Below are 21,241 nucleotides of genomic sequence, written 5' to 3'. Positions count from 1 at the left end.
GTCACTTCCAGTTGTCACCTCTCTTTAAATACTCTTAAGTCCTTAACATCAGTGTTTGGGAGATGTTCATCTGAAGTGAAGCTATAAATACTTTTTTACAGCAGCAAAGTGTGAGGCCCTGCACTTGAACTGTCTGACCCTTAAAAACATTCACGTTTATGATACCTGAAATCCCAGGTCTTTACAGGTATAAGTGCTTGTTTATGTGAAATGTATTCACTGCTGGAGCCTGGAGGCGGCAGTTCCGTCAGCGGCCACCAGAGGGCGATCCTCGCCTGCTGATGAAACCACTGAGCTGCACATTGGATGAAATGAAGGGTTTCCTCTTCCGGGTCAGCGGCGGCAGAGACAGCACCAGCAGCGGTACTGACATCACTTCCGGCCTCTCCGCGTGTACTGCAGAGGGGGAAGGAGCCCTGTCTGTCTGTGTTAGCAGTTACCTTCATCTTCAGACCCCAGATCTGCCCCCCCCCCCCCCCCCCAGGAGGAGGAGAGAGCCCGGACAGGTTTCTGCTCAGGTAGGAGAGCTGCCAACTCACTTGGCTGCAATTTATGAATCTGTGGATCAGATTCCCCCTCCCTCCCCCCCCCCCCCCCCCCCCCCCGCATTCATGGTGATGTCAGGAGAGCTCAGCACTTCCTTCTGCTGAGGCTGAGTGGGGTGCGGAGGAGGTGAGGCCTGTCCAGGGGTGCAGAGGAGGTGAGTCCTGTCAAGGGGTGCAGAGGAGGAGAGGCTTGTCCAGGGGTGCAGAGGAGGAGAGGCCTGTCCTGGGGTGCAGAGGAGGTGAGGCCTGTCCAGGGGTGCAGAGGGGGAGAGGCCTGTCCAGGGGTGCAGAGATGTTGAGGCCTGTCCAGGGGTGCAGAGGAGGTGAGTCCTGTCAAGGGGTGCAGAGGAGGTGAGTCCTGTCAAGGGGTGCAGAGGAGGTGAGTCCTGTCAAGGGGTGCAGAGGAAGAGAGGCCGGTCCAGGGCAGAGGAGGAGAGGCCTGTCCAGGGGTGCAGAGGAGGTGAGTCCTGTCAAGGGGTGCAGAGGAGGAGAGGCCTGTCCAGGGGTGCAGAGGAGGTGAGGCCTGTCCAGGGGTGCAGAGGAGGTGAGTCCTGTCAAGGGGTGCAGAGGAGGTGAGGCCTGTCCAGAGGAGAGGCAGAGGAGGAGAGGCCTGCCCAGGCATGCAGAGGAGGTGAGGCCTGTCCAGGGGTGCAGAGGAGGTGAGGCCTGTCCAGGGGTGCAGAGGAGGTGAGTCTTGTCAAGGGGTGCAGAGGAGGAGAGGCCTGTCCAGGGGTGCAGAGGGGGAGAGGCCTGTCCAGGGGTGCAGAGATGTTGAGGCCTGTCCAGGGGTGCAGAGGAGGTGAGTCCTGTCAAGGGGTGCAGAGGAGGTGAGTCCTGTCAAGGGGTGCAGAGGAGGTGAGGCCTGTCCAGGGGTGCAGAGGAGGTGAGTCCTGTCAAGGGGTACAGAGGAGGTGAGTCCTGTCAAGGGGTGCAGAGGAGGAGAGGCCTGTCCAGGGGTGCAGAGGAGGTGAGGCCTGTCCAGGGGTGCAGAGGAGGTGAGTCCTGTCAAGGGGTGCAGAGGAGGAGAGGCCTGTCCAGGGGTGCATAGAAAATAAGGCCTGTCAAGGGGTGCAGAGGAGGTGAGGCCGGTCCAAGGGTGCAGAGGAGGTGAGGCCTGTCCAGGGGTGCAGAGATGTTGAGGCCTGTCCAGGGATGTAGAGGAGGTGAGGCCGGTCCCAGGGGGTGGGCAGAGGAGGTGAGGCCTGTCCAGGGGTGCAGAGGAGGTGAGGCCTGTCCAGGGGTGCAGAGATGTTGAGGCCTGTCCAGGGGTGCAGAGTAGGAGAGGCCTTTCTAGCAGTGGAGAGTAGGAGAGGTCTGTGCAGGAGTGCAGAGGAGGTGTGGCCTGTCAAGGGGTGCAGAGGAGGTGAGGCCTGTCCAGAGGAGAGGCAGAGGAGGAGAGGCCTGTCCAGGAGTGCAGAGGAGAAGAGGCCTGCCCAGGCATGCAGAGGAGGTGAGGACTGTCCAGGGGTGCAGAGGAGGTGAGGCCTGTCCAGGGGTGCAGAGGAGGTGAGTCCTGTCAAGGGGTGCAGAGGAGGAGAGGCCTGTCCAGGGGTGCAGAGGGGGAGAGGCCTGTCCAGGAGTACAGAGGAAGAGAGGCCTGTCCAGGGGGAGCAGAGGAGGTGAGGCCTGTCCAGGGGTGCATAGAAGATAAGGCCTGTCTAGGGGTGCAGAAGAGGTGAGGCCTATCCAGGGGTGCAGAGGAGGAGAGGCCTGTCCAGGGGTGCAGAGTAGGAAAGGCCTTTCTAGCAGTGCAGAGTAGGAGAGGTCTGTCCAGGGGTGCAGAGGAGGAGAGGCCTGTCCAAGGGGTGCAGAGGAGGTGAGGCCTGTCCAGGGGTGCAGAGGAGGTGAGGCCTGTCCAGAGGAGAGGCAGAGGAGGAGAGGCCTGTCCAGGAGTGCAGAGAAAAAGAGGCCTGTCCAGGGGTGCAGAGGAGGTGAGGCCTGTCCAGGAGTGCAGAGGAGAAGAGGCCTGTCCAGGGGTGCAGAGGAGGTGAGGCCTGTCCAGGAGTGCAGAGGAGAAGAGGCCCGTCCAAGGGTGCAGAGGAGGTGAGGCCTGTCCAGGGGTGCAGAGGAGGTGACGCCTGTCCAGGGGTCAGTGGAGGTGAGGCCTGTTCAGGGATGCAGAGGAGGTGAGGACTGTGTCCAGGGGTGCAGAGGGGGAGAGGCCTGTCAAGGGGTGCAGATGAGGTGAGGCCTGTCCAGGAGTACAGAGGAGGTGAGGCCTGTCCATGGGTGCAGAGGAGGTGAGGCTTGTCCAGGTGGGCAGAGGAGGTGAGGCATGTCCAGGGGTGCAGAGGAAGTGTGGCCTGTCTAGCGGTACAGAGGGGGGAGGCCTGTCCAGGGGTGCAAAGGAGGTGAGGCCTGTCAAGTGGTGCAGAGGAGGTGAGGCCTGTGCAGGGGTCAGAGGAGGTGAGGCCTGTCCAGGGGTACAGAGGAGGTGAGGCCTGTCCAGGGGTCAGAGGAGGAGAGGCCTGTCCAGGGGTGCAGAGGAGGTGAGGCCTGTCCAGGGGTGCAGAGTAGGTGAGGCCTGTCAAGGGGAGCAGAGGAGGTGAGGCCTGTCCAGGGGTGCAGAGGAGGTGAGGCCTGTCCAGAGGAGAGGCAGAGGAGGAGAGGCCTGTCCAGGAGTGCAGAGAAAAAGAGGCCTGTCCAGGGGTGCAGAGGAGGTGAGGCCTGTCCAGGAGTGCAGAGGAGAAGAGGCCTGTCCAGGGGTGCAGAGGAGGTGAGGCCTGTCCAGGGGAGCAGAGGAGGTGAGGCCTGTCCAGGAGTGCAGAGGAGAAGAGGCCTGTCCAGGGGTGCAGAGGAGGTGAGGCCTGTCCAGGGGTGCAGAGGAGGTGACGCCTGTCCAGGGGTCAGTGGAGGTGAGGCCTGTTCAGGGATGCAGAGGAGGTGAGGACTGTGTCCAGGGGTGCAGAGGGGGAGAGGCCTGTCCAGGGGTGCAGAGGAGGTGAGGCCTGTCCATGGGTGCAGAGGAGGTGAGGCTTGTCCAGGTGGGCAGAGGAGGTGAGGCATGTCCAGGGGTGCAGAGGAAGTGTGGCCTGTCTAGCGGTACAGAGGGGGGAGGCCTGTCCAGGGGTGCAGAGGAGGTGAGGCCTGTCAAGTGGTGCAGAGGAGGTGAGGCCCGTCAAGTGGTGCAGAGGAGGTGAGGCCTGTGCAGGGGAGCAGAGGAGGTGAGGCCTGTCCAGGGGTGCAGAGGAGGAGAGGCCTGTCCAGGGGTGCAGAGGAGGTGAGGCCTGTCCAGTGGTACAGAGGAGGAGAGGCCTCCCAGGGGTGCAGAGGAGGAGAGGCCTGTCCAGGGGTGCAGAGGAGGTGAGGCCTGTCCAGGGGAGCAGAGAAGGTGAGGCCTGTCCAGGGGTGCAGAGGAGGTGAGGCCTGTCCAGTGGTACAGAGGAGGAGAGGCCTGTCCAGGGGTGCAGAGGAGGAGAGGCCTGTCCAGGGGTGCAGAGGAGGAGAGTCCTGTCCAGGGATGCAGAGGAGGTGAGGCCTGTCCAGGGGTGCAGAGGAGGTGAGGCCTGTCCAGGGGTGCAGAGGAGGTGCGGTCTGTCCAGGGATGCAGAGGAGGTGAGGCCTGTCCAGGGGTGCAGGTGAGGCGAGGCCTGTCCAGGGGTGCAGAGGAGGTGAGGCCTGTCCAGGGGTGCAGAGGAGGAGAGGCCTGTCCAGGGGTCAGAGGAGAGGCCTGTCCAGGGGTACAGAGGAGGAGAGGCCTGCCCAGGGGTGCAGAGGAGGTGAGGCCTGTCCAGGGGAGCAGAGGAGGTGAGGCCTGTCCAGGGGTGCAGATGAGGTGAGGCCTGTCCTGTGTTTGGGTGGTTCATAGAAGGTGGGGCCTATCCAGGAGGGATGCAGTGGAGATGAGACCTGTTCGTCCAGGCTGGGTGATCGAGAGCTGAGTTTAAGTTTGTTAATTCTTGTCCCAAGAGATTTGTGGAATGAGTGTAAGTTGTTTGTAAACCGGCCAATTGAAGAGCCACAGAGTGAAGCGCCTCAAAATATTTTATTATATATTACAAGAGATTAATGCAGATTTACAGACAATATTGCAAAGTCGAAGACCGGGTAAAGGAGGACGCATCATTTAGCATTGCATCCAGAGGTTAGTGCACATATCCAGCAAAATGTGAGGGGCTGCAGACCAACATTCCGGATGTAACCAAAGTACTCTAGTGACAATTCTTTTACTAAGAAGAAGAAGATCAAAACTGGGAACCCAAACCAGGCCTGACAATTTTGACGAACCAGCTCCCTGCCTCTTTTGTAGCTGGGGGGTGATATAGCAACACCACAGCAAAACCAGCCCCCAGTGACCAATATGTTTCCCAGCACCTAACAATCGGTCCCCACTGTTCCAGCTTCCCGGGGAAACACCGGAAGCCCGTTACGGCCAGTGCCGCCCCGCTTAGGGTATAGGTTTTACTAACAGTGACAATTTAAATACCTCAAACACTAATAATGTGCAGACTAAGACATGATCTGTGCGATATTTGCAGGAACCTGGGAAACTGGAACATGAATCAGATGGCACCGAATGGGATGTCTGAGTCAATGGTCCAGCCCAACTGGCCTCTGTGCCGAGCATGCAGAATCAAAGGCAGGTATATTGGAACATGCCTTCAGTCCAGATAGTCCCACAGCCCAATGCAGATTAGAACGCCAAATTCTCAACAAATTCAGGATTTCAACAAAATCCTTTAGTGATTAATAAGGATTTTCCACAACTTGCATCTACACTAGGAGTTTCTACTGTACTGAATCAGACACAATGACTGTGCCTGAGACGGGAGAAGGATTGCATGCTTGGTGCAGTCCTAGAGGTCACCCAGAGTGGCCCTTTTGTAGAAGAAGTAAATGGGAATCCAGCATCACTTTTAATCATTAAATGTGCTACACGTTCCATAGTCAGACTGACAGGAGCTCCCAACCCACCCCTCTTGGGAAAGGAGTCCAAGTTGTAGGCATTTCTAATAAACAACTAATAAGCTGTCAGCAAATGTTCCTGTACAAATTGGGTCAATGATGAATGGCCACAAACTTAAGCTGTGATTAAGATCCAGTTATTATGTTAGGGAATAACCTTGTAAAATGACTTGTGGCTTTTTGGGAAAGAGTCACAATTAATTATTCATTTTGTTACTTGTGGTTTATTAAATTACATTTTATTGTGCCATGTTTTCATGAACATTAATTGATTGCTGTCATTTTTACCTCATCATGAACCATGTCAATAATGTGTTCTCTCTGTCTAAAAACTTAAGAACTTGTCCTTGATTTCCAATTAAGCAGATTCTATGTCAGTTTGCTATTTGATATTATAAAAAAACTTTTTCTTATTTCTTGGCACACATTTGTTGTTGTGGTCTGTCTATTGACTTTACAGTTAGAGTTAGTTCTGATTCTGGCTTTTGATATACTTTAGAGGTTCCCTTTATGTGATTCTCCTGCAAATATTATGATAATTATTTCTCTGACTGAGTAACCTTGTTTATGCCTTCAGTAATTATTTGAAACCTTTAATATAGCTTTGAAGCTTGTTGTAGCTCTAAAGGCAAGGGCCTTTACCAAGGGAGCGGTCCTTTAATGGGCAGTATTGCCTGCTATGGCTGACTATAAGGTCATGGGGCAAACAAAATACAAATTCCCTTTTCAAGTAGTCTGGAGAAAAAGACTTGTGTCTCTGGGGAGTCACAGAAAAGTGCTGTGGGTGAGCCAACCACTATATTAAGGTTATAGAGGGATCGACAAATTTACAACTATTTCAATATACCTTAGTACACATCATTTTCTCTAGAATAGATAAGATTATAAGCACTCTAATGTGAATTGTGTAAAAAATTATTTTTATTTATCTCTGTTCAACACCACAACTGCATACATTTATTCATAAAAATATGTTAAAAACAATTCATAAAACATTATACACTTGCAAAAATACACATTTTTTTAAATTTTTTTTTCAGAAACAACAAAATTTATCACACAAACAGATTGTCGACGCGGCGTTTCGGTGATATTGTGTCGTCACCTTCTTCAGGACAGTGTGTAAGTTAAAATCACTATAAATTTAAAAACACAGAAAAATCATATGTTAACATTCAATGTATTGAGTCAGTGGCAGAACAGGGTTAGACTATAATCTTCCTAAGTTGGGACGCTATACGTTCTCAATCCTAAATTTATTTCATTTAGTCTCAACAGTACAAACATTAACACTTTGTATATTATAGATATTTAAGCAGATTCTTTCACAAAAACTCAGTGATTATATGGTCGCTTTATTTGGAAAACAAGCCTATGCAATATTTGTGAATCCCTCAACCTTCGTTTGGTCTCACCCTTTCACTTGCATCCTTTCGTGCTCGTTATTACCGAACAAGTTTTTGTGGGATACCTATTTAACTTAAGATATCTCCTAGTGAACACAGTCATATGGATGTTATGGCTATTGCTTTAATTTATAGTATGTTCACTTAAACCATACCTTCAATTAGGTTGTTACTGGGTCTGACGCTTTTTTCTAGGGCATTGGCGATCTGTGACCTTTTCTGGATTATCTTCGTTTCTGTAGAATGATTGATAAATATAGGCCAGGTCATTTGATTCCCATAGAGTACTCTATCTGGTTAATCTCTGTGTGCCTTATTGGTTATTTCTTTACCTTGCTATAGTAAGTTTGTTCATAGATGGAGTGGGTCAGTATTGGTATTCTTCTGCTCCTCCGTTGATATGTGAACTCATAGTGCCTACCTATCAGAAGACACCATGTATTAGTCATTATTCTTGCTTTTTCATAATACCTTGTTTACATCCTAAATTAAATGCCTATTTTTTATTTAGTTCCCTGCAATATGGGATATACAGAATAAGTACCTGCGATTCTTTTCAGGCGGGTCTTATGCAGAGGACGGTCTTTCTTTACAACGCCCAGTAGTGCCGGTAGAATTTTAATTTCTGGTCTTTAAGAAAAACCAAGAAACAAAGTTGGAAGTTTTACTCTGGCTATTAAGCGGGGCTTTTTATCTCTTGTTTCCCTATTTGCAGGTCAATTGTTCTCACCTGGAAGTATCTCTTTTAAAACCAAGGAAGCTCGCTCTTGTTTTGTGGCGAAAATTCTCTTTGAACCACAGGAGGGATTCTTTTCTCTCTGCAAAAATTGAAAGGATAGCGGTTTTGGTAGTATTTACGGGTCAATTCTATTTATTCCTTAGCGGAACACTATTTGGGACTTAGTTCTTATCTCGGGAATTTTACTTACTTGAATTAGTTTTCCTCCGCGATTTCCGGGCGTCTACCGTGACCGTCTTGCTGAAAGGGTTTGATCTGCACTGGCTGGTCTCGTTCTTATATACGCTTCACAATGGGTCAATTTGGATCAAATCATTACACCTGTGATTATTTTGGAGACAGGCTCTATTCTTTCGTCCGTTACAGCGGCCATCTTTGTATTCCTTTTTAATCCTCATCATGCCCTTTAATCGGTTTTTATTTCGGGTTTGTTTCCACTTTCATTCCCGCTTTGGACGTGAAGCGCAATGTTTATCAACGTTATATAATACACCACAGTGGGTTTAAACTAAATTATCACCTCCCGCTTAGATGGATACACTTGTTCGCGGAAAAAGGATATTCCTTAGGTTGAAAGTGGCGGCCATCTTAAAGATGTTAAAAATGTCATTACTACTTCGGGTTTGCTACCGCTTTTGTTCTTACTATTACAGTGAAGTCCCTTTGTTTATCAATGGTCCTTCTCGTCTAGTTTGCCACAGTAAGATTACTATAATTATCACCTATTCGTATTGTTCTGTAGTTTTAATAACAGAAAACGGTATTCCTTTAGTAGAATATGGCGGCCATCTTTAAGGGTGTTCAAGTCTATCGATTTCTACTCAGTATTAGTATTATTGAGACTGCGGGTCCCTGTTCTACTTGAAGGATATTTCCTTTGTTAATTTCCTTCAGACCTTGTTATTTATTTGGGCTATATTTATCGTATCTTTAGCTCTTAAGTCATATGTTGGTTGAGGGAACTTACTTAGGGCGCCAGTCTAAGGATGCCAATATGTTTATTCTTAGCAAAAAATCGGATCATAGGGAACAGATTTATTTAAAACATATCTCTCGCCCTTATTATAGACTATTCCAATTTATTTCAAGTTTAAGCCACACCACACATTTTTTGCCCATTTCATGGTTTAGAGAATCCTGTCCCATTCCTCCTTGCTGTTCAATCCATTTCTAAAGGTATTAAATTTGGACATATAGTATTGTTCTCTTTTTCTTCTTTTCATGTCCATATCACCTCCTCTGTTATTTAGTTTAACTACTTCAATGATGCACCATCTAAGGTCCTCTACACTATGTTTCATGGTTTCCCAATGTTCAGCCAAAGGGGCATTGGCCCGTTTGGATCTGATGGCGGATTTGTGCTCATTAAGCCGCACTCTTATTTCTCTGGAGGTTTCGCCAATATATGCTTTTTGGCAGGGGCACTGAATCATATATATTACGTTTGTAGTCCCGCAGTTCACTAGTTCAGTTTGTTGGTGATTAACTCCGTTGTATGTCATTTTAGGTCCCTTTAGAATCTGGCTGCAGTTTTTACATGAACCACAAGGAAAATTTCCCACTGGGGTCCTTCCATCAATGGTTCTTACCTTATTTCTTTTTTGATCATCTGGGTATGTATGGACCAAACAATTTTTAATTGTTTTGTTCCTGCGGAATGCATAAATAGGTTTAGGAAGGGGTGCGCCATTCTCATTTTGGAGTAGGTTCCAGTTCCTGTTTATGAGGTTCTTAATTTTGTTGCTTATATTGGAAAAATTTGTAACGCACACTAGTTGTTCTTTTTGTCGGGATTCTCTTTTTGGTTCAAACATACTCTCTCTATTGAAATATTTAGCTCTTTTGTATGCTTGCTTGACCATTTTTTTTGGATAGCCTCTTTCCAAAAACTTATTGGTCAGATTTCGGGCATGTTTTTCAAACTCTTTTTTGTCCGTACAGTTTCTTTTCACCCTTAGGAACTGGCCGAATGGTATGTTATTTTTTTGAGTCGACGGGTGATAGCTGCCGTAATGTAACATTGTATTACGGTCAGTGGGCTTACTATAGAGTTCTACTTTTAGAAAACCTTCCGTATGTTTAATTTTTAGGTCAAGAAAATTACAGCTTTGGTTGCTATATGTGGAGGTGAATTTTAAATTCTTGTCTCCAAGATTTATCCATTCGATGAATTCCTTTAGTTCATCTTCACTACCTGACCATATGAAGAACACGTCGTCAATAAAACGATACCAGGTCTTGATGTTCTCAAAAAAGGGGGACATCTCATTAAATACATGTTTTTCCTCGAAAGTTGATACATAAAGGCAAGCTAAGCTCGGTGCGCAGGTTGCGCCCATGCTGGTGCCCTTTATCTGTTTAAAAAGATCTTCCTTAAACAAAAAAATGTTGTTTGTTAGAATGATATCTATACAATCTACTATGAATTGTGCATGTTCAGAAAGGTCTTCTTCTTCCCCTTTCAGAATGTTCTCCATCATTATTTTTGTATCCTGCTGGGGGATGTTAGTGTATAGTGACTCTATGTCTAGAGTCACTAGCCATTCACTGTCCATATTGTAGGGTTTATTTTCGATTTTACTAATTATGTCTGTGGTGTCCTTAATATAGGCTTTCTGCTGGGTTACTAAGGGTTGAATGAACTTGTCCACGTATTGGCTCAAGGGTTCTGTTAATGAGTTGAGACTGGACACTATAGGTCTCATTGGTGGATCCACAGGGTTTTTATGAACCTTGGGGAGTCCATATATTGCAGGTATTACTGGAGTCTCGTTTTTTAGGAAATTGAATTCCTCTTGATTTATCACTCCATCGCATAGTTTAGTCTATTTAGTATAGTTATTTTCAAATCGATCCACTCTTGCTTATTAGAGGTTGCATAGTGCATAGGGTTTTTTAGCATTTCCTGCATTTTCGTTTCATACTTGTGAGTGTCCATGATGACAATACTGCCACCTTTGTCACCAGGTTTTATTGTAATTTCTTTACATTCTTGTAAGGATCCTAATGCATTTTTCTCTTCTTTGGTGAGGTTGTATTTTACCCAAGATTTCTGTTTTAAAAGATCTTCTAGTCCTTTCTCGATTACTTTTTCAAAAATGTCTACCTCCTTACTGACCATGGAGCCGGTGTGCATCCATTTAGATTTTGGCCTCAGACCTGACTTATTGTTACCAGGGGGTTTTTCCTTCCCTTCGAAGAATTTATTCAACCTGATTTTTCTAAAAAAGCTTTTTATATCCCGCTGAAGATTAAATGTGTCTACTGGTTCAGCGATGGCATATCCTAGACCTTTTTCCAGCAGCCGTATTTCATCAGCGTTTAAAATTCTGCTGGATAAGTTTATGACTGCTGTTTTAGGGTCTAGTCCCAAGTTTTTTGGCTGCGCGTCTTCATATATGGACGTGCTTGCCCTTGGTTCTGGGGGTAGTAATTCCTCCCTCTCGCTCTGCCTCTTGGGTTCGTATTTTGGTTGGTTTTGCGTTTGTCTAAAAAAGGAAGACTCTCTCTATTTGGTTTGTTGGCATTACTATGGCTGTTGTCCCTTGGAGCTGAGTTTTCAGGATTAGCTTCTGTTTCAGAGTCTGTGCTCGTATAGGAGCTTTCAGAGAAACTGACCCCTCTACTGGGGCCATTTCTTCTATTTGTTTGCCACCTTTGCTTCGGTTGCAACTCCTCTCTCTGTTTTTCGTAATAGTCTTTCTGGAGATAAGGGTAAGTTGTTTCGGGTCTGTACCTTTCTAAGTCTTTTCTAAATTTATTACTTTTTTTATTTGTTAGATAATCTCTGTATCCATCTAGGTTTCCCTGGATTTCATCTAATTTATTCTTGGCATCTTCTAATGATGTACTTTCCCTTAGTTTTTCTATAATTAGTGTGGCATATGCCACACTAATTATAGAAAAACAAGAAACAAGAAATAGACGAAATGGAGAAAAAACTAAGGGAAAGTACATCATTAGAAGATGCCAAGAATAAATTAGATGAAATCCAGGGAGACCTAGATGGATACAGAGATTATCTAACAAATAAAAAAAGTAATAAATTTAGAAAAGACTTAGAAAGGTACAGACCCGAAACAACTTACCCTTATCTCCAGAAAGACTATTACGAAAAACAGAGAGAGGAGTTGCAACCGAAGCAAAGGTGGCAAACAAATAGAAGAAATGGCCCCAGGAGAGGGGTCAGTTTCTCTGAAAGTTCCTATACGAGCACAGACTCTGAAACAGAAGCTAATCCTGAAAACTCAGCTCCAAGGGACAACAGCCATAGTAATGCCAACAAACCAAATAGAGAGAGTCTTCCTTTTTTAGACAAACGCAAAACCAACCAAAATACGAACCCAAGAGGCAGAGCGAGAGGGAGGAATTACTACCCCCAGAACCAAGTGCAAGCACGTCCATATATGAAGACGCGCAGCCAAAAAACTTGGGACTAGACCCTAAAACAGCAGTCATAAACTTATCCAGCAGAATTTTAAACGCTGATGAAATACGGCTGCTGGAAAAAGGTCTAGGATATGCCATCGCTGAACCAGTAGACACATTTAATCTTCAGCGGGATATAAAAAGCTTTTTTAGAAAAATCAGGTTGAATAAATTCTTCGAAGGGAAGGAAAAACCCCCTAGTAACAATAAGTCAGGTCTGAGGCCAAAATCTAAATGAATGCCCACCGGCTCCATGGTCAGTAAGGAGGTAGACATTTTTGAAAAAGTAATCGAGAAAGGACTAGAAGATCTTTTAAAACAGAAATCTTGGGTAAAATACAACCTCACCAAAGAAGAGAAAAATGCATTAGGATCCTTACAAGAATGTAAAGAAATTACAATAAAACCTGGTGACAAAGGTGGCAGTATTGTCATCATGGACACTCACAAGTATGAAACGAAAATGCAGGAAATGCTAAAAAACCCTATGCACTATGCAACCTCTAATAAGCAAGAGTGGATCGATTTGAAAATAACTATACTAAATAGACTAAACTATGCTCTAGAAGATGGAGTGATAAATCAAGAGGAATTCAATTTCCTAAAAAACGAGACTCCAGTAATACCTGCAATATATGGACTCCCCAAGGTTCATAAAAACCCTGTGGATCCACCAATGAGACCTATAGTGTCCAGTCTCAACTCATTAACAGAACCCTTGAGCCAATACGTGGACAAGTTCATTCAACCCTTAGTAACCCAGCAGAAAGCCTATATTAAGGACACCACAGACATAATTAGTAAAATCGAAAATAAACCCTACAATATGGACAGTGAATGGCTAGTGACTCTAGACATAGAGTCACTATACACTAACATCCCCCAGCAGGATACAAAAATAATGATGGAGAACATTCTGAAAGGGGAAGAAGAAGACCTTTCTGAACATGCACAATTCATAGTAGATTGTATAGATATCATTCTAACAAACACATTTTTTTTTTTTAAGGAAGATCTTTTTAAACAGATAAAGGGCACCAGCATGGGCGCAACCTGCGCACCGAGCTTAGCTTGCCTTTATGTGTCAACTTTCGAGGAAAAACATGTATTTAATGAGATGTCCCCCTTTTTTGAGAACATCAAGACCTGGTATCGTTTTATTGACGACGTGTTCTTCATATGGTCAGGTAGTGAAGATGAACTAAAGGAATTCATCGAATGGATAAATCTTGGAGACAAGAATTTAAAATTCACCTCCACATATAGCAACCAAAGCTGTAATTTTCTTGACCTAAAAATTAAACATACGGAAGGTTTTCTAAAAGTAGAACTCTATAGTAAGCCCACTGACCGTAATACAATGTTACATTACGGCAGCTATCACCCGTCGACTCAAAAAAATAACATACCATTCGGCCAGTTCCTAAGGGTGAAAAGAAACTGTACGGACAAAAAAGAGTTTGAAAAACATGCCCGAAATCTGACCAATAAGTTTTTGGAAAGAGGCTATCCAAAAAAAAATGGTCAAGCAAGCATACAAAAGAGCTAAATATTTCAATAGAGAGAGTATGTTTGAACCAAAAAGAGAATCCCGACAAAAAGAACAACTAGTGTGCGTTACAAATTTTTCCAATATAAGCAACAAAATTAAGAACCTCATAAACAGGAACTGGAACCTACTCCAAAATGAGAATGGCGCACCCCTTCCTAAACCTATTTATGCATTCCGCAGGAACAAAACAATTAAAAATTGTTTGGTCCATACATACCCAGATGATCAAAAAAGAAATAAGGTAAGAACCATTGATGGAAGGACCCCAGTGGGAAATTTTCCTTGTGGTTCATGTAAAAACTGCAGCCAGATTCTAAAGGGACCTAAAATGACATACAACGGAGTTAATCACCAACAAAATGAACTAGTGAACTGCAGGACTACAAACGTAATATATATGATTCAGTGCCCCTGCCAAAAAGCATATATTGGCGAAACCTCCAGAGAAATAAGAGTGCGGCTTAATGAGCACAAATCCGCCATCAGATCCAAACGGGCCAATGCCCCTTTGGCTGAACATTGGGAAACCATGAAACATAGTGTAGAGGACCTTAGATGGTGCATCATTGAAGTAGTTAAACTAAATAACAGAGGAGGTGATATGGACATGAAAAGAAGAAAAAGAGAACAATACTATATGTCCAAATTTAATACCTTTAGAAATGGATTGAACAGCAAGGAGGAATGGGACAGGATTCTCTAAACCATGAAATGGGCAAAAAATGTGTGGTGTGGCTTAAACTTGAAATAAATTGGAATAGGCTATAATAAGGGCGAGAGATATGTTTTAAATAAATCTGTTCCCTATGATCTGATTTTTTGCTAAGAATAAACATATTGGCATCCTTAGACTGGCGCCCTAAGTAAGTTCCCTCAACCAACATATGACTTAAGAGCTAAAGATACGATAAATATAGCCCAAATAAATAACAAGGTCTGAAGGAAATTAACAAAGGAAATATCCTTCAAGTAGAACAGGGACCCGCAGTCTCAATAATACTAATACTGAGTAGAAATCGATAGACTTGAACACCCTTAAAGATGGCCGCCATATTCTACTAAAGGAATACCGTTTTCTGTTATTAAAACTACAGAACAATACGAATAGGTGATAATTATAGTAATCTTACTGTGGCAAACTAGACGAGAAGGACCATTGATAAACAAAGGGACTTCACTGTAATAGTAAGAACAAAAGCGGTAGCAAACCCGAAGTAGTAATGACATTTTTAACATCTTTAAGATGGCCGCCACTTTCAACCTAAGGAATATCCTTTTTCCGCGAACAAGTGTATCCATCTAAGCGGGAGGTGATAATTTAGTTTAAACCCACTGTGGTGTATTATATAACGTTGATAAACATTGCGCTTCACGTCCAAAGCGGGAATGAAAGTGGAAACAAACCCGAAATAAAAACCGATTAAAGGGCATGATGAGGATTAAAAAGGAATACAAAGATGGCCGCTGTAACGGACGAAAGAATAGAGCCTGTCTCCAAAATAATCACAGGTGTAATGATTTGATCCAAATTGACCCATTGTGAAGCGTATATAAGAACGAGACCAGCCAGTGCAGATCAAACCCTTTCAGCAAGACGGTCACGGTAGACGCCCGGAAATCGCGGAGGAAAACTAATTCAAGTAAGTAAAATTCCCGAGATAAGAACTAAGTCCCAAATAGTGTTCCGCTAAGGAATAAATAGAATTGACCCGTAAATACTACCAAAACCGCTATCCTTTCAATTTTTGCAGAGAGAAAAGAATCCCTCCTGTGGTTCAAAGAGAATTTTCGCCACAAAACAAGAGCGAGCTTCCTTGGTTTTAAAAGAGATACTTCCAGGTGAGAACAATTGACCTGCAAATAGGGAAACAAGAGATAAAAAGCCCCGCTTAATAGCCAGAGTAAAACTTCCAACTTTGTTTCTTGGTTTTTCTTAAAGACCAGAAATTAAAATTCTACCGGCACTACTGGGCGTAGTAATGTGGTATATAAATAAATAATACCGGATCTAGGTTTTACTGGACATAGCAATAACAGATAGCTCAATAAATAAGAGTCAAGATTCGAGGTAGTAGGAGTTTGCAGGTTTAATACAGCATAAAGGACAGGAACAGGACAACCTGCATAGGAATAGGATGGCAGGGCCCGGCAGCTGCCGGGGCTGGATATGGGATGAGCGCGCTAACATTTAATAACAGTACACAAGCATATATACTAAAACAGTTGCATTACAGTGAATACAGTAGGCGGAGCAGTGGGTGTGGTCAATAGCAGTCGCGAAAGATAAGGGTGAAAGTGGGTGTAACAAGAGGCGTGTACATAGACATGTGATGTAAACGTAACAGAATATGTCATAAATGGGGCGGAAACATGGAGGGGGCTACCTGAGGAGCCGGGACCTCTAACCTAATGGTGCGCGCAAACTGACAATGACGTGTTACTAGGAGAAGCTGGGGGCTATGAACTCTGCGCTAGGAGTAGAGACTGAAGTCTGGAGAGTCAGGGCGACATGTACCTAAACCCTATCTAGTATCTAATGTTTAGAGGACATGTTGATATAAACTAAAAGTCAGGAGGGGAGAGGCTAACAGACTCTAAGACTGGTGTATGCATTATTCTACATGTAGTGCGTGTTGAGGAATATTAAATGACCATTAATACAGTATTTCTCTTACATGGAGACGTAAAGGCTAGACGATGACGGAAACTATTGATGCGATTCAGTAGCTTAGGAATGCAGAGAAGGAGGGCTGGACTGATAACTAGAATCATAACATACTCTTGGCAGACTCGTAGGCAGAGCCAGGCCGAGCCGGGCACTGTGAGGCAGGAAGTAAGTGAAGGGTCAGGAACACAGGTGGGGGCTGTATCGCTCCTCAGCGAGGGCTCAGGAGACAGGAGCAGAATCTGGTGTCCGGGCCCTTTTGAGGCCTAGAAACGGGGACTTTACAATGAAATAACGTGCACACTGGGAAACGTGGCAACGTAACTTTACATAGGCCTAATACTCGTAGCTTTCACGAGAACTGGAAACTGGCATACTAGAGATGGACACAACTGTAATTGCGTCTTTAATCGAACATGGGGAATACATATGCATATTAATCATGCACACATAACATAAGATGGGGAACACGTAGGGACACAGAACATGGCAAAATTTACTTTTCCACATTCCCTCCTTGTCACTACGTTTCCCTCAGGAAACATCAATATTCATGATACCATCTATCATTTCATACAGTATCATTTGCTCGTCTCGAATTTTCTTGGAACGGGATTTAGAACGGGACTTGGAACTAGGAATACAAGAGGTAGCACAAATGCCACAAATCGCAGGGCCACATTGTATACATAGGCAGCAACTGAATATGATCGCTACTGCAATACCTAGAAAGGACAATACTTTCCATCCCCAGGCGGAAATTATATTCCAGAACCAACCGGACCATGTCCAGGTGCCTGGATCTTGGTGTAACATATGGGCAATTTTATGGAGTCTGGTTATAGCTGAATAAACAGACGGCGCGTTATTAGGAATGAAAATGCAGCAACTAGATCCAATGACTCTACATGCCCCGCCCCTATCGGCCAGTATGACGTCAAGGACGAGACGATTCTGGAGCACGAAAATTCTCATAAAGGATTGCTCTTCGGTTAAGTTACCTAGAGCAGAAGTAGTCTCAATCACTACTGCTTCAAGGGTTCTCGTTAATCTACGTATCAGTTTACTATTCACAACAGTACCTAAATAGGGGAAGACACCTTTATTGATATCTATGTATTGTTCTAGAGCAGTTTCAGTATAATCGACAATCGGGAGGTCTCTCTTGTGTCTAGTATGTACTAGGTGGGAATTCCTATGATAGTCAGGTGGGGCTAGAAAAACTGGTGGCAGTAGGAAGGCAATGTAACAGGTTCCCTCCCAATCGAGGGGCAGACGAACATATGCGGTCTGACCACAAACAAAATAAGAATGACGTGAAGCTTTGAAAATAGATTTCCTACTGTCACTATACTTGACAATAGTAGTACAATCACTATGTCCTACATGTACGGAACCATTCTTTCGGACACATAATTCACCTTTGACTGGTAATACTGACATAGCAGGTAAGTCTGGAGTAGTATCAGACTGAACATTCAGGACCATAAAATTCGAAGAATAATTACCCAAATTATAAACTTCATTTTCTAGATCTAACCCTATTCTGTGGGGAAGACCTTGCTTGTCTGGAAAACATGTACTGTTAAGAAAAGACATATCTGTTGAGGATGACGTTAACGTGGACCATGCTCCACACGAACCGTTATGTGAAAATGGATAAGGAAAGAGTGGCAGAACTCCCTTCGGTGTCTGAAAAGGGGGGAGTCGACCACACACCCAACAATTAGTGGCATTGCTGGTCTGGTGTGAATAATGTAACATGCGGATAAAGGAATTATTACGCATAGCAAGACGATAAGATAGTTCATGAGGAGGTAGATCACTAAACGTGTGCTCTACTGTAACATTAGAAGACTTATTTACATGAGGAACTGGAAAATACAAATAAAAGGCATAGCTCGTGCAGGTAGTCATAAGGCTGAAAAACAATATGAAACTTAGAAAAACGATACATCTGATTGAGTTTTGACTAACTCTCTCACTATGGGGGTCTATTTTATACATGTCAGAAACCGGTCTAACCGTTTCACCTAGGGGAGGACTTAGACAATCAAACTGGCTGACTTATTTTACTAGACCTTAGTTTTTTCTTATACTCCTGTTGCGGAGTTTTCTCTAACAGGGAGGGTTCAGTATCATTGTCTTTTGCGGGACAGTCCTTAAAAATAGTACTTTGGCAATCCTTAAAATCCTCGGAAATGTTCTTTGAGACAGTCTTTAGTCCGTAAAATCTTTTCACATGAGACAGGTGGACCCAGCCCTTCCTGCCTTCCAGCTTGACGGCAGTACGGGTGGCCAGGAGGACCTGTTTGGGTTCTTTCCAGCGAGGCTCCAGCGGACTTGAACGATCAAAATTCCGGACAAGAACCATGCATCCGGGAACGATTTCATGCGGTGCCACCTCGGTATTGTCTGGAAATGCGGCGGCAACCTGTGAACGACAAGAGTATAGGGCAGACATCAAGGAAGCTAGGTAATCTGTCAGCATATTACTTGAAACATCGGTAATACTTCGAGGTCTAGGTGTACCCCACATATTAGGGGGGCGGCCGAATACGACCTCGTACGGGGACAGACCTGATCTGGAATGTGCGACCATGCGCATATAAAATAAAGCAACTGGCAGAGCTACTAGCCAGTCCACACCTTTCTCTTTACAAATCTTGGCAATACGGATTTTCAGGGTCTGATTATGTCTCTCTACGAGACCAGCTGCTTCTGGATGGCGTACACAATGGAACTTCCACTGGTACCCTAACAACAGGGAAACGTGTTTCATAAGCTCAGATGAGAATGGCTGGCCGTTATCAGAATATACGACTCTAGGGAGTCCATAACGGGGGAAGAATTCACGAACCAACTGCTTGGCAGTGGTCGCGGCTGTGTAATCTGGGACTGGATATGCCTCTGTCCACCTGGACAAAGCGCATACAACTACAAGGACATACTTGAAACCTCGACATCGCTCCATCTGAATATAATCCATCTGGAGGACTTCAAAAGGGTGGTCAGGGGGCTGGAATCCACCTTGTTCCACCGGGACACTTTTACCTGGATTAAACTGGCAACATATCATACAGGTACGGACTTTCTGCTTGGCTGCAGCTCGTAAATGCTTGTTGAACCAAATGTTCTGGATACTGTCTAACATAGCTTTTTCTCCTAAATGTGCTGGACTATGTGCGGTATTGATAATGACTTGAACCATAGAGTCGGGGAGAAACCATGTGGCTCTACCCTTCGTTACCCATCCCTGATCTGTCTGGACCCCTCCTTGTTCGGACCATTTCTTGATTTCATCGGGAGTAGCATGTAACTGGATATCTATGACATCTTGAGTAGGGTCCTTAACTGTCATACAGGTAGTCGGATCTGGAGTATGTGTCTGTGTCGGATTAACTAAAATGTCTGGAGTCTGTGCTGTAAGCTTGGCTGTGCGATCTGCTAGATCATTACCTTGAGAAATAATGTCTGTAACTTTCGTATGTGCTTTGCACTTCATGATAGCAATAGATGTCGGTAAATGTATGGCATCTAACAGAGCTTGAATAAGGAGACCATGCTGAATCTTGGTTCCATGAGAAGTCATGAAACCTCTCTCCTGCCAGAGCACTCCGAAGTCGTGTACAACTCCAAATGCGTAGCGTGAATCTGTGTAAACATTAACTTTCAGGTTCTTAGCGTGTATGCAGGCTTGTGTCAGAGCAACTAGCTCTGCTGCTTGAGCAGACAGGGTGTCAATACGGTGTGTTTCAATAACTTCAGTGTCAGTAGTCACTGCATACGCGGCTACTAGTTCTCCTGTACTTGTTCTCATACATGAACCATCCACATAAAGTGTCAGGTCGGGATCTGGTAATGGAATATCTGTCAGATCTTGTCTTGGCTTAGTCATAATGTTAACTACTTCCACACAGTCGTGTGTACTTCCACATAGTCTTGTGTGAGAACAGATAATGCTGTACCTTCACGTTCTGTGACGAAAAGTGTAAAAGGCTTACTGTAGTTCGGTGTAGCTAGAACAGGAGCTTGGCATAAGGCTTTCTTTAACTCATTAAAACTAAGTGTATGTTCAGATGTCCAAGGGAGGACAGTCGATACGGCTGCCTCCTGTGTCGTTAACTGTATCAGTGGTTTGGCTAGAAATGCATACTGAGGAATCCATTGTCTACAATAAGAAGTAAGGCCGATAAAAGCACGTACCTCCTTCTGTGTCTTGGGCTGTGGAAGACTTGCTATTAACTGGATACGGTCTGGTGTCAACTGCCTACCCCACTTGGACAGCAAGTGGCCTAAGTAGATCACTTGCTGGACACAGAATTGGAGCTTCGAAGGGGACACCTTGTGCCCCATCTCGGCAAGGAAATACAAGACTGTAAGTGATGCTCGCTCGCAAGCACGTTCAGAACGGGCTGTGATCAGTAGATCATCGACATACTGGAGCAGGGCAGTGTCAGTTGGCATGTGAATATTGTCTAGTTGTCTCTTAAGTGCTTGACTGTAAATGCTAGGACTTTCTGTGAAACCTTGAGGAGCTCGTGTAAACATATAGCTCCTTCCATTTAAACAAAATCCGAAAAGAAACTGGCTGTCTGGATGAATGGGGACACTGAAAAACGCGTTCTTGAGGTCTATGACTGTAAAAAATGAGGCTTCGGAATCAATGGCTGTCAGTAGGGAAGAGATATCTGGGACAACTGGGTACTGGGGAATAATACATTTATTGAGTTCTCGAAGGTCAATCACTAATCGATATACTGGGGGTGCATTTGGATCAGTACGTTTCATGACTGGAATGATCGGAGAATTACATACATTGGAGTCAGTTTCTACAACTACTCCTTGAGCCATGAGCTCGTCAATAATTTTGGATAAGGCTGTTACAGCCTCAGGTGGCAATCTGTACTGTCTGATTCGTGGCAGGACTACACCTGGCTTGAGAGTCACACGATGGGGTGTGATTTGCATATAACCTACATCAGTTGGACCTTGCGCCCA

At 44.9% G+C, this 21,241-nt stretch overlaps 1 pseudogene across 1 annotated transcript in view; it reads left to right on the top strand.

Annotated features, from left to right (window-relative positions):
• Positions 1-446: 446 nt before the first annotated feature.
• LOC144807699 (uncharacterized) overlaps positions 447-21,241 on the top strand; it is a 33,251-nt pseudogene continuing 12,456 nt past the window's right edge. Inside the window, exon 1 of the transcript XR_013606386.1 lies at positions 447-518. The product of XR_013606386.1 is annotated as an uncharacterized LOC144807699 (transcript). The remainder of the gene's footprint in view (positions 519-21,241) is intronic.

Source organism: Lissotriton helveticus, chromosome 1_2 (assembly GCF_964261635.1).
Source record: "Lissotriton helveticus chromosome 1_2, aLisHel1.1, whole genome shotgun sequence".
NCBI lineage: Eukaryota > Metazoa > Chordata > Amphibia > Caudata > Salamandridae > Lissotriton > Lissotriton helveticus.
Note: the sequence above shows the minus strand (reverse complement) of the source record. Positions and strands in the feature narration are given on the sequence as shown.